Source organism: Schistocerca americana, chromosome X (genome assembly GCF_021461395.2).
Source record: "Schistocerca americana isolate TAMUIC-IGC-003095 chromosome X, iqSchAmer2.1, whole genome shotgun sequence".
In the NCBI taxonomy this organism is placed as follows: domain Eukaryota; kingdom Metazoa; phylum Arthropoda; class Insecta; order Orthoptera; family Acrididae; genus Schistocerca; species Schistocerca americana.
This window is the reverse complement of record NC_060130.1, coordinates 252,283,576-252,296,950: the sequence shown is the minus strand read 5'-3', so window position 1 is coordinate 252,296,950 and position 13,375 is coordinate 252,283,576.

Here is a 13,375-nt window from a genome sequence, read left to right as displayed (position 1 = left end):
AAACTAGCTTTCCGTGTTTCCCTCAATCTATTAAATGAATTCCGGGATGGTCCTTTGGAAAAAGTCATGATCGGTGTCGTGTCCTAGCTTGACCGTATTTTAAATGTTAACATGAAATTGACGGAAGACCACTAATAACGAATCTTGAAATATAGTATAACAATGAGGTTATACTGCTGACCATAAAGAGCTTCTCAGTAATGAAAGAAAAATCGTAAATACATGTTTAAGACCGTAATTAATAGACTGGCATCACTGATTTTCCGTTAACAGCGAAGCACATAGTTTGAGCGTCAAGGCGACGACAGATAAAAAAAGAAAGGCTTTGGCCGCAGTTGGATACTTACAAATCAGACTTCACGGCAGAGAGAAAAGCCATCAGCGAAATGAGTACTCGTCCACGGACAATGTACGCCGCAGCCCTTGCACCTTGCTTGACAAAAAGACTGAACGTACTCAACTGCTTGTTCTCTGTGGTTGCCGACGCGCAAAGATGAGGGCAGGTTTCTTGCAGCATATAAAATAACTGTTCTCAAAAAATGTAAGATAGAGCGGCATGGTTCTGCTCCTCATGTTACTCACGTGAAACCAACAATTCGTTCTCACCATAGGTCATACGATAACAAAGTGACAATACGTGGAAATGGCACACCGATAGGAACACTTATATACATTCAGTAGAATAAGGCTTCAGTGTCTTGTAAGGCTACTATGATCTAACTTAGCAAGATAGTAACTTGAAGCCGGAGCGAAAGAAAAAGACAATCAAACTTCGTCTGGCAACACTTGCCGTGTATATCGTGTACAGTACTTGAAATATTTCAGTTATGTTTCAGAACACGAGTGAAACTGCTAGTAAAGAATTAAAAACGTTAATCGTAAACCTTTCGTAAATGCAGTAACATAGATAAACTGAAAGATAAGAGCTCAACTGAAACGACAAAGTAGTAAAGAGTAACAGAAATATATAGAGAATGGTATAGAAATATTTCTGTGTGATTTACATGATTCCAGACAACTTGAACTAACGAGTCGGCCGGTGTGACCGAGCGGTTCTAGGTGCTTCAGACTGGAACCGCGCGACCGCTACGGTCGTAGGTTTCGAATCCTGCCTCAGGCATGGATGTGTGTGATGTCTTTAGGATAGTTAGGTTTAAGTAGTTCTAAGTTCTAGGGGACTGATGACCTCAGATGTTAAGTCCCATAGTGCTCAGAGCCATTTGAACCATTTTTTGAACCAACATCATCCCGAATGGTAGTCCAGTGTACTAACCGCTGCGTCACCCCTTCGGACTAAAAAAATCGAACTAAGGAGTTTCTAGAGGAGTTCATTAAACAGTCAGATTTTACGTGGTAAACGTCACGCAAAAGACGTGTGTAAGGAAACGAATCTTTAACATGAATTTAAAGTTTCTATATTTCTGGCTGTTCGCCTCATCTTTACCTTGAGCTAATTTAACTAGGAACTGCGTTCTTCAGCATAAGAGGTATTAGCTGGGTCAATGCAAACCACCGTGATTAATTTCTGCTTTATGAGTTCTCATTGGCACCGTTGTACAGCGGATGACTTTGAAGAGAGAATTCTGTATTCAGAAGACTAAGTTCTTAAAAGGAAAGGAAGATTGGATAATGATTATGCAAGAAATCGATTATATATATTTCAATTGGCACTCGCTTTAAGTTATTTGGGAAAACTGTGAATATTTAACTGAAAATAGGTTTCTTCCTTATTACATCCCCCTAAGTATTCTACATTTATATATGAATAGGTATTCAGCTTCGATAAACTGAAATGGAAAACGATTGTCTGAATTTTATGAAGCCCTGTCGCACGTTCTTTCTCGTGTCAGTTCTCACAGATTCCTTATGATGGCGAAAAGAACAAAAACATAGGTCATGTGGACACAAATAGCACTGCATATCATTTCATGATCAATTATTTAACGAATACGAGCGAATGTGCAGAAGCAGCCACTCCGTTGAACAGCTACTGATTGAAATAATAAATGAAATACCGTGTGGCGCAATGGCCCAGTGCCAATGTTTCAATTGGAGGCCACTTCGGCGACTTGCGTATCCTCGAAACCAACGGCACCAGGTTTACCCTCAACCGTCACCTGTCACAGTGCCCGCATCTCGTGGTCGTGCGGTAGCGTTCTCGCTTCCCACGCCCGGGTTCCCGGGTTCGATTCCCGGCGGGGTCAGGGACTTTCTCTGCCTCGTGATGGCTGGGTGTTGTGTGCTGTCCTTAGGTTAGTTAGGTTTAAGTAGTTCTAAATTCTAGGGGACTGATGAACATAGATGTTAAGTCCCATAGTGCTCAAAGCCACTTGAACCATTTTGAACCTGTCACAGTATTAGCCGGGCCCAACGTTTCTTAACGTCGGTGATCGGGCGGGGACCAGTGTTACCAACATGGTAAGACCGTTGGCTAGCTGCTTCTGCGGTGAAACTGATAGCATATGTTGCCGAAAGGGGAAGAGGTAAGTGGATTAGAGACTGTAGAAAAGGACGCAAATGTAAATTCTACTTGGAAGTTAGGAAGTTAGGAAATGGCAGTGGGTCGACGATGCCGAAATTGTCGTGATACACGATGTAAGACGTACGCGTTGCCGGCGATGGGCAAGGCATAGGAGAGTCTCTGACCAGAGAGCAGTATGTCGTTAGTTGTTGCTTGTCGCGAGTCGGCAGCAGTAGTCAGTCGGTTGTAGTCTGCGCGTGTCGGCAGTAGTATGTAGTAGTCGGCTTTAGTCTTCAGTCTGCGTTAGTCTTGAGTATGTAGTAGTCGGCTTTAGTCTTCAGTCTGCGTTAGTCTTGAGTATGCAGTGGTCGGCGCGTGCCTGCGCGTGTCGGCAGTCTGCTCTGGTCGGGACTCTGGAGGATGAGTATTATTGTAGAAGGTAAAGAAGCAGCCTTGCGCATATCTAGTAATGTGTATTAACTGTCATTAACTTCTTTTAAAAATGCCGCAATAATAATTTTCATAATATAGAGTAATTTTTTTAAAGAAAAGCATTCATTTCAATTTAAAGAATATTTCCAATGCATGATCATTCCTTCCAAGAATCAGAAAAAAAATATACGCCAGCATTACACGAAGCTGTGCCAAAAATTTCTACATAAGAGCAGATATATTTGCAGTTTTTATTGAGGTAAGAAGTTTTTTTTTTATATTCAGAATACAGGGCCGAAGGGCAGCGCTGCTGTCCTCATAAAATTTACCAGGTTACTAATTTTTTTTATTATTTTGGTGTATAGGAATTTTTCTGTTTCGAACTAAACATTAAATGAGAAAAGAGTTTTGTAGGAACATTAAATGTGAATACATTTCTGCACACAGATTATATGTGGGAGGTTACGCTTGGCTCATGGCTCATAAATATATAAATTTTTCTGTGGGGAGGTGACAACGACAATTCGCTTATGAAAGTGATAGCACATTTAAACAGAGATACGGCCTGTGTCTTAAGGGTGGCTATTGGCAACGGCCGTCCGGGGTGGCCGAGCAGTTCTAGGCGCGACAGTTTGGACCCGTGCGACCGCTACGGTCGCAGGTTCGAATCCTGCCTCGGGCATGGATGTGTGTGATGAACTTAGCTTAGTTAGGTTTAAGTAGTTCTAAGTTCTAGGGGACTGATGACCTCAGCAGTTAAGTCCAAAAGTGCTCAGAGCCATTTGAACCATTTTTTACCAGCAACGGTTAAGATACCGACTATTCACCGAAACTACTGTTCAGTCAATAACGGTTGCCTCGTACGAATACTGTGGTTAATGAGAATCAGGACGGTTTCCTGTGAAAAGTGCGCTCAGGTAAGCCTCTGTCAAAGGTTTAAAAAAAGGAGTGTGAAATGCTTAATCAGATAGTTGTTCAGGACAAACGTATACTAAACTGTCTCCATCCGGTGTAAAGTGAAAGAGCAGAGACACTAGAGAGAAAGAAGATGACCGCTCACAGAAATGGAATGCGTCCGAAAGCTTCTGACTGCAACGGAGCGACATTTCGAGTTTTCGCGACTATGGCGAGACGCCTGAGAATGAAGGAGCGGGAGTACGAGCGGTCCACGATGCTGTGATGTCATGGTAAGAAGGGCTGATAAGTACATGCCACGCAGAATCGCTGTGGTTTTACTTTCCAAAGTTGGCCCAACACGCTATTAAGCACGTAGTTATAACGTTTCGCTCTTCTGTGTACTTCGTGATGCGTTATTATTCGTCATTCGGAATCGACCTTTAACTTTAGGTCCCACGATAAATGATTGCGTCAGTCAGTACAGAAGCTGAACGAATGTACATGCATACTACCTCTGACGGGACCACGCCTAGGAACCGTAGTATCGAAACTAAGCCTCGGGGTGAAGGAAGTTTTACCTTGTTTATCACCTATATGCTGAATATGTAGCAGCCCTTAGGCTTTCCCTAAGGCCATCTCAGGTATGAATCATTTTTCTTCAGTATGACGATCAACTCAAAATTTGAATTGTGAAGTAAACCATCAAAAAGTCACAGGTTAACCCCACATTGCACCCAAATATCTTACTCCCTCTCCTCCCCTCCCCTCCCCTCCTCTCTCACTCTCTCTCTCTCTCTCTCTCTCTCTCTCTCTCTCTCTCTCTGTCTCTGTCTGTCTCGCGCGCGCGCGCACACACACACACACACACACACACACACACACACACACACACACACATAACTCGAAATATCTCGATTTAAGCGATACGTCCATGGAATAAGAACTATGAAATTACGTATGACCCAAAATCACGCTGTATTCAATAGGAAAATGGCACTCGTGGTACCACCGACCTTCCCACCTTTTCGGTACATCGAAGCACCCTTCTTCCTGTCCGTTCTCAATTATATATATTATTCCTCTCTTACGTCTCTTCTGTTTCCCTTGTTTTTCATTTTCTCAAAAATGGTTCAAATGGCTCTGAGCACTATGGGACTTAACATCTGAGGTAATCAGTCCCCTAGAACTTAGAACTATTTAAACCTAACTAACCTAAGAACATCACACACATCCATGACCGAGGCAGGATTCGAACCTGCGACCGTAGCGGTCGCGCGGTTCATTCTCTCTCTCTCTCTCTTCTTCGATTCGCTTCCTCCTACTCTCTCTCCATTTTCCTCGTGCTCCATATGTGAGTCTTTCCATAAAGTTTACGACCCTTCTGTTAGTATGTCATTTACCTTCGTTGATAACAACAGTGTAATGTTAAGAAAAATTCGCTTATGATTGCACTAGCAGGTCTGACGTTACTGACATGAATCATTAACATTAGTGAAGCAGTGCTTTCTATATACATTGTACTGGGAGGAATTTTAAGTGAATGCCTCGTTAGATCGAGGAACTACATGATGTCCTACTAGAAACTACATGAATGTTCTAACCTCTCTTGGTAAAATAAATGCCTAGATAAATAAACGAAATGAAAAGAATTAACTGAGGCAAAAAATAATTACTAGAAGAAACCCTGTTACAAGGAAATACGGTCTTAATGAGTCAACTGGCAGAAGAAGAGAGGCACAATGAGAAAGGTGGCAGGCTGCAGCTCTAAGCATAATCCCGTCTCTGCGTTCTTAGGAGGTCCGCCTCCTCGTAATCGACGAGACTTTCTCCCCCCGGAGCGCTGTAGCGTGACATCCCGCGAGGGACTCTAAACGTATCGTTTCTTTGCACGCTAACCACTGTTTGTAACATCAGTTCACTCTAAAATTGCAACTACCTTGAAATGAACATGACTTTTGTGACACCGAAAGAACTGAGGCAGAAGCTGTTACCATGAAAGAAAAATTTATAATAAACTAACCTAAGTGCAGTTTGCTACTGAACAGCTGACAACATAGATGTTGCGAAGGTGCAAGTGGTTCAGAACCTTAGTCTTGCCTGTCTCTAATACGCGTGTATCACATATAATGGGAAAATGGTACTTACAAAACTGACAATAACGTCATATGGCAACTAATAAATAAAACATTGCATATTAGTGAAAACAATAAACTGCAAAGAATATATATCAGAGTCAGTTAAACGTTTAGGTTCTTCTTCTTCTGCCTCTAGAATAACTTTGGGCTTGCTTTCAGCCACACGAAAAGGTAGATTAACATGTTTTGCATATTTTATTTCTCTGAAAACCTGTGAGACAATAACTGGCGTAACTACTATCAAAGAAATAAAGCGATCTTAGCATAAAACAAAGTAATTATAGTTCTTTATTGGCCTCACACATTTAAATCTTACAGGTATGTGTTTAATACTAGGTGCAAAAATGGTACACACGTTCCTCTAATGTATAGAACTGTTGTACAGAAATACGCACATACAAAATTCTTTGGTAATTTGCCCATGAAAATATTACCTCTGATAGTGTAATTGCTTTTCACAAGTAGATTTAAGTTGTTTCGTTCGGGCAACACGTTCCACACCAGAACATTTGTCATAAGTAATATCTATGTAACATGAAATTCACTAACTACGGAACTAAAAAAACCTACCAAAACCAAATACCCTAGCGAACAGAAAAACATTTACTGTCCACTTAATATAGCACGAATAACAAAAGTTTATTTCAGAGGCCAAGGTTTCTGCAAGTTCCTAGCTCAAAAATTTTATTATATCCTGACTACATATAGTAAAATGACGACAGGGAACATTCAGTAACTACAGGCATTACAGCGCCATCTAGTACAAAGCGAAAAAAGTGGTCCAAATAAAACATTCACATTTCTGTACGCACTACACGAATATGTAATAATAAATGGGGGTTCCTATTTAAAAAAACGCATTTGATATCCGTTTAACCTATGGCAGAGCCATCTAGCGGGCCAACCATAGCGCCATCTGGTTTCGCCCTTAAAGCTAGACGAGTTTCGTTCTTTGTAGTTTTTTCGTTTGATGCTTATTTCGTGAGATCTTTGGTCCGGTCACTATCAATGGACCACGCTGTATACAACAGAATATACCGTATCATACAATACTAAAAGTGTTCTTAATGACTAAATATGATAACTTTTGATTACTACGAGATTCATATTAGTCCACACATCTCAATGTTGTCAATACCCAACTTTCCAGACCGTCTACAATTGGCGATTTGCTGGATTTAGGACAAAAAGTAACGTCAGATCAGTAGACAAATTTTTGTCACAATTTTCAAACATTTCATTTTTTTTTCAGCGCGCATCGCTGGACGCAATTCTTTGCATAGCGTGAACTACTTGTTGAAAACTCATCACAGACGAACTGCACGGATTTCATAAAAAGTATATTTTAAGCTACCAGACTGTTTATCATTAGTACTAGTCACATTTTTCTTATATTATTCAGAAAAGTCGTGTCACTGGGTCCACTCCTACGAAAAATTTGGAAACCTAGGGAGTGTACAGAACGAAACGACTTCTTAAAATTGGCGAATAGGCATTGCAGATGTAACACATGAGTCGAAATGGGTCTGCTCTCTGTTTTTGTTATAAATAAATCGTCTGTCATGTTTTAATTACAAATGAATTATGTGCCACTGTATGTATAAGCCATTTAATGAGTTCTCTTTGCTGACATTCCTAGTATTACAGTCAAAATTGACATACTTCAGTATTTCAATTTTTTTTAGTGGAACAGGTACTCTGCGAATGGACTGTTATTGAACTTCGGTAAAACACAATATGTGCTGTTCTGTGCTGAACGTGGCTTGACCATTCAATTAAAATAATTCATTGCATAAATAATAAACTCGACAGAATACGCTAAATTTTAAGATGTTTTGGTTCAAAGATCCGAACGTGTAATCTGACATGTTATAGGTCCTCATAAACATCTCAGTTCAATTTTCACTTTAATAATATTAACAGACTTCAGCTGTGAAAATTTAAAAAAACTGACCCACTTCTCGTATTTCCATCCACGTATGTCTTCTAGCATCATACTCTGGGGCAGCATCTCATTGTAAAAAAAAGTGCTTGTTACAGACGAAGACGAGGTGGAGAAACTCCGACGTGAGAGGGGGGGGGGGACGCAAATATGGTAAAAACGCACATATGAGAAAAATGAAGATACAGGAAAACTCAGATTTCGCGTGTAGTGCCCTTTAAAAAGTTGGGCACACAACAACTACTTCACAGTACATTTCCTATCTTAGGACATTTATTATCAACAGTCAGTCACAATTTTAAAGCATCTGCAACACACATTAATATAGCACCAGACGTAGAAATTATGTACACTGACCATCACTCGACGGTGCTGTGAGGTATTCATCCATTGAAAATTTCTGGCCATGTTCCCAATGATGTTAAGACTCTAGTAGGTACTAAAACTAACTTCGAACAAAAAGTCAAGTCACGTCTTCTTGATAAATTCTTCTATATCATAGAGAAACTCGCGCGCGCACACACGTGCGTTTGTGTGTGTGTGTTTTCCGCATCATTGCAATAGACAGCACTTATGTTCAGTGGAAGATTTAATAAGAAACTAACTAACAGTAACTTCCGTTGATGCAGTTTTTTCCCTTTTAATGGTGAGGTTTACATATCTCAAAATATTTAAACCAGCTTATTGGCAAAACTGAAATATTAGAATGAAAAGTTGACTATAAATCGAAGGAGGTACATGGACAGTGGGCCGCAATGAATGAATTCCGGTGATGTACAGCACATCTAAATCCATGACGCTCAGTGCAGTCGTTCTATACAGGTGAAAATGTTTGGAAAAAAATGCTTTCCCGCTTCCGACTTCCATTCAGAGCTACTGAAAGGCTATATCAAAGTGCTTGATGAATGGAAACATTCGAATGGCTAGCAGACAACATTTGACTGAACAGTTGTCGCAGGCATTTCACGGTGTAAAAAGCGGGCATAATTAGTCCACTGCCCTGATTAGTACGGCTTATACGGTATCAATGATGTGGAAGGTGTTCCAGTTAGTAAGTAATATGATAGTGAGACGCCAGTATGAAACATTTCATACTTTCATACCACCATGCCCCAACTCAAACCATTTACCTTTCTGTATAAAATATCTGTCGCACCGGGAGCGCCCCTTCCTTCAAATACCAGTATTTAAGCAAAAAAATATCGCATCGTGGCTAAGTTTTTAATAGAAAAAGGAAGTTGAACAAAAAATCAAGCAATAGGTGATTACGGAAATCTGAACAATCAAGGCATATGTAATGATGCACGAGTTCCAGACGAAAGAAAACTGTAAAATAGCAAGGAAACTTGTAATCACGTCCTCTAAAGGCAGGAGACGCTTTTTCTTCATCGATCACGGGACAAATACGTCAGAAAAAAAAGACTTAAATGTAATGAGCTTTAGCGGAAGCACAGTGCAAAACTGTGACGTAGTTTGGTGAATAATTTTGTTATTACTTGAGTTGGACATATTAACTGTAATATTAACATCAACATCAATGACACTTCGTACAACTGGACTTGTATAAGTTTACTCCTTCAACTTTTAAATAAAGTATGATTTTACATGAGTAAAACACCTTACTGCATTCTGTACTGGGTTTACGGTGGTGAAGTACTTAATGTTAAACAAGTAAATATGAATTAACAGTTCAAATACACAGCTAAGTGCAGCAGATCAGTCTCTGTTTCCAATATGAATCCTGGCGATCTACATCAATAACTTTAAAAAAATCAACTAACGTTGATTAGTGTGTTTATACAGTATTCCGAGACCTGTCTTTTAGTGGTCACAAGCTGTTTTTAACTCTATGCCAAAAAATATGAGACTATCAATTCGTCATGTTCGTTCACGCATAGATTTTCAACGTGTTGATAAGTTTTAATGATTTGGGTTGCATTTGGGTATTTAATGAAGGGTGCTTCTAGGATCATGCCATAACATCGTGAGCTGGTATCGGGCTAGAACAAACAAAATCACACTTTTTAATATTCCTCTTGTATTATACTTGCAGTGGAGTCCCTAGTCACAATTGCATTGCGAGTTGCCTACGTGGCGCGTTGCATGTTCGCTGTTCAGCAGCATAAATGACGTGAGTAGCGTTGCGCTCTACCAAAAATTGGTTCAAATGGCTCTGAGCACTATGGGACTTAACTTCTCAGGTCATCAGTCCCCTAGAACTTAGAACTACTTACACCTAACTAACCTAAGGACATCACACACATCCATGCCCGAGGCAGGACTCGAGCCTGCGACCGTAGCGGTCGCGCGGTTCCAGACTGTAGCGCCTAGAACCGCTCGGTCACACCGGCCGGCGCGCTCTACCAACCCAATGGTTCGGTAGTACTGGTACAGCACAGAATTGAAGTAGTAAAGGGTAGGGTTGCCGGTAGTGGTGGCAGCATTGATAGGGGGGGGGGGGGGGGGGGGGGGGGGGGAAATGTGTGAGAGAGAAACTGGGAGTCGACGACTTCTTTGTCTTGTTGTTTGTTTGTTTTGCACCGATTTAGAACCGCACATCGTCAACTGTGTATTTTACATCCTTATAAAATATAAATTACATTTTACAAGTAACAAAAATTAGTTGATCGCGGAACTCCAGCGCTTTCATGTAACGGAAGCAATTGCTTCTGATGCAACTACAATTTACGTGCACAAACTTGAAGGATCTATGTTATTATTAGTTTTATTTTGTGCTCAATAGTACGTCCTTCATCATGATCAAAGGCAAGACTTTCCAGTTATTATTGATAATCACAGAAGTAGTTGTCGAATAACAGAAGCTTGTTTTATATAACCTAGATGAAGCTTTGAAGTAATGTTTGATATGCTCCTTTTTTTTTTAAAGGAAATTGCGTTTTATGGCGCTAGTTGATAAATCCGTATTTTCTTTTTTTTTTCAGAACCACAACCCTCTGTTTCTCGTTAAAGATCAATAATTTTAGAATAAAACCTGAATTAAATATCAAAAGCCGGCCGTTGTGGCCGAGCGGTTCTAGGCGCTACAGTGTGGAACCGCGCGACCGCTACGGTCGCAGGTTCGAATCCTGCCTCGGGCATGGATGTGTGTGATGTCCTTAGGTTAGTTAGGTTTAAGTAGTTCTAGGTTCTAGGGGACTGATGACCTTAGAAGTTGTTCCATAGTGCTCAGAGCCATTGAACCATTTGAAATATCAACAATTTCACATTTGCTATAAATGCAGTTTATTTTTAAGTAAAAGACAGGAGGAGAAATTTTTCGTAGATTTATACATCCTCACTCAGTTTTTAGACGGTTTATCGTTTCTAGTTTCTAGGAGAATCTACACTATGCAACACGATTAAAGGCTTACTTTTTCAAAGCCGCGTTACTGTCTCGCATTGTGACGCAGAAATTTGAAATTTGGCTCAAAGGTGCTTACAACATTCCTCTGTAATGGTGCCAAAATTTGCCCCCTGTGACGTCACCCAGGGGCTCGATGTACCTTCAAACCGCGAGGTGTCGACACATTCGAAAGGGAGGCCAGAGCTCAAAGTTAGTGTGACGAGTAAGGTGCGTTAATGATATCTCATTGTCATCAAATTTCACCACAATTCTGCCCAGCACCGTCGTGGACATGTCACACGATGGGAAGTTCGTCAAATCCCTTCTTACCCACTTTTCACCCCTTCATTTGACGCCACTGCAGTGGAGATTAGAACCCGCTGAAGTCACACGGGTTTTGTCATGGGTGGCCGAGGAAAACGTTTCAGACACATCGCCCTCAGAATTGACACGAGAAGGCCTCATGGGGTGGCAAACGGAGCGTCACTTCCATTGGGGCGTTTACTTTCACACATTTCGAGCTATAAAACAATAGTTTGCAGTGCATTGTGCAAGATGACGACGTTCCTGACAAATTTTGCTACTGCTGCCACTTCATGGACGATTCAACGATTCTCTAAAGACATCGGGGGCTGTAACGCCATATAATGTGATGTTACCTATTTGTAGCGTAGCAAGTTTTGCTTTGTAATACGGAATACAACCACTAGTTACGGTTCAAAACCATTCGACGATATTTGAACGTGATCCTAAACTGCAAAGGCTGCTTATGCTTTTTGTGCGCTCACGTTTGACGCCCTCTTGTGCGAGATTGCTGGCCACTTGTGGCCGAGGGGTTCTAGGCGCTTCAGTCTGGAACCACCCGACCGCTACAGTCGCTGGTTCGAATCCTGCCTCGGGCATGGATGTGTGTGATGTCCTTAGGTTAGTTAGGTTTAAGTAGTTCTAGGTTCTAGGGGACTGATGACCTTAGAAGTTGTCCCATAGTGCTCAGAGCCATTGAACCATTTGAAATATCAACAATTTCACTTTTGCTATAAATGCAGTTTATTTTTAAGTAAAAGACAGGAGGAGAAATTTTTCGTAGATTTATACATCCTCACTCAGTTTTTAGACGGTTTATCGTTTCTAGTTTCTAGGAGAATCTACACTATGCAACACGATTAAAGGCTTACTTTTTCAAAGCCGCGTTACTGTCTCGCATTGTGACGCAGAAATTTGAAATTTGGCTCAAAGGTGCTTACAACATTCCTCTGTAATTGTGCCAAAATTTGCCCCCTGTGACGTCACCCAGGGGCTCGATATACCTTCAAACCGCGAGGTGTCGACACATTCGAAAGGGAGGCCAGAGCTCAAAGTTAGTGTGACGAGTAAGGTGCGTTAATGATATCTCATTGTCATCAAATTTCACCACAATTCTGCCCAGCACCGTCGTGGACATGTCACGCGATGGGAAGTTCGTCAAATCCCTTCTTACCCACATTTCACCCCTTCATTTGACGCCACTGCAGTGGAGATTAGAACCCGCTGAAGTCACACGGGTTTTGTCATGGGTGGCCGAGGAAAACGTTTCAGACACATCGCCCTCAGAATTGACGCGAGAAGGCCTCATGGGGTGGCAAACAGAGCGTCACTTCCATTGGGGCGTTTACTTTCACACATTTCGAGCTATAAAACAACAGTTTGCAGTGCATTGTGCAAGATGACGACGTTCCTGACAAATTTTTCTGCTGCTGCCACTTCATGGACGATTCAACGATTCTCTAAAGACATCGGGGGCTGTAACGCCATAGAATGTGATGTTACCTCTTTGTAGCGTAGCAAGTTTTGCTTTGTAATACGGAATACAACCACTAGTTACGGTTCAAAACCATTCGACGATATTTGAACGTGATCCTAAACTGCAAAGGCTGCTTATGCGTTTTGTGCGCTCACGTTTGACGCCCTCTTGTGCGAGATTGCTGGCCACTTGTGGCCGAGGGGTTCTAGGCGCTTCAGTCTGGAACCACCCGACCGCTACGGTCGGAGGTTCGAATCCTGCCTCGGGCATGGATGTGTGTGATGTCCTTAGGTTAGTTAGGTTTAAGTAGTTCTAAGTTCTAGTGGACTGATGACCTCAGATGTTAAGTCCCATAGTGCTCAGAGCCATTTGAACCATTTTTTTG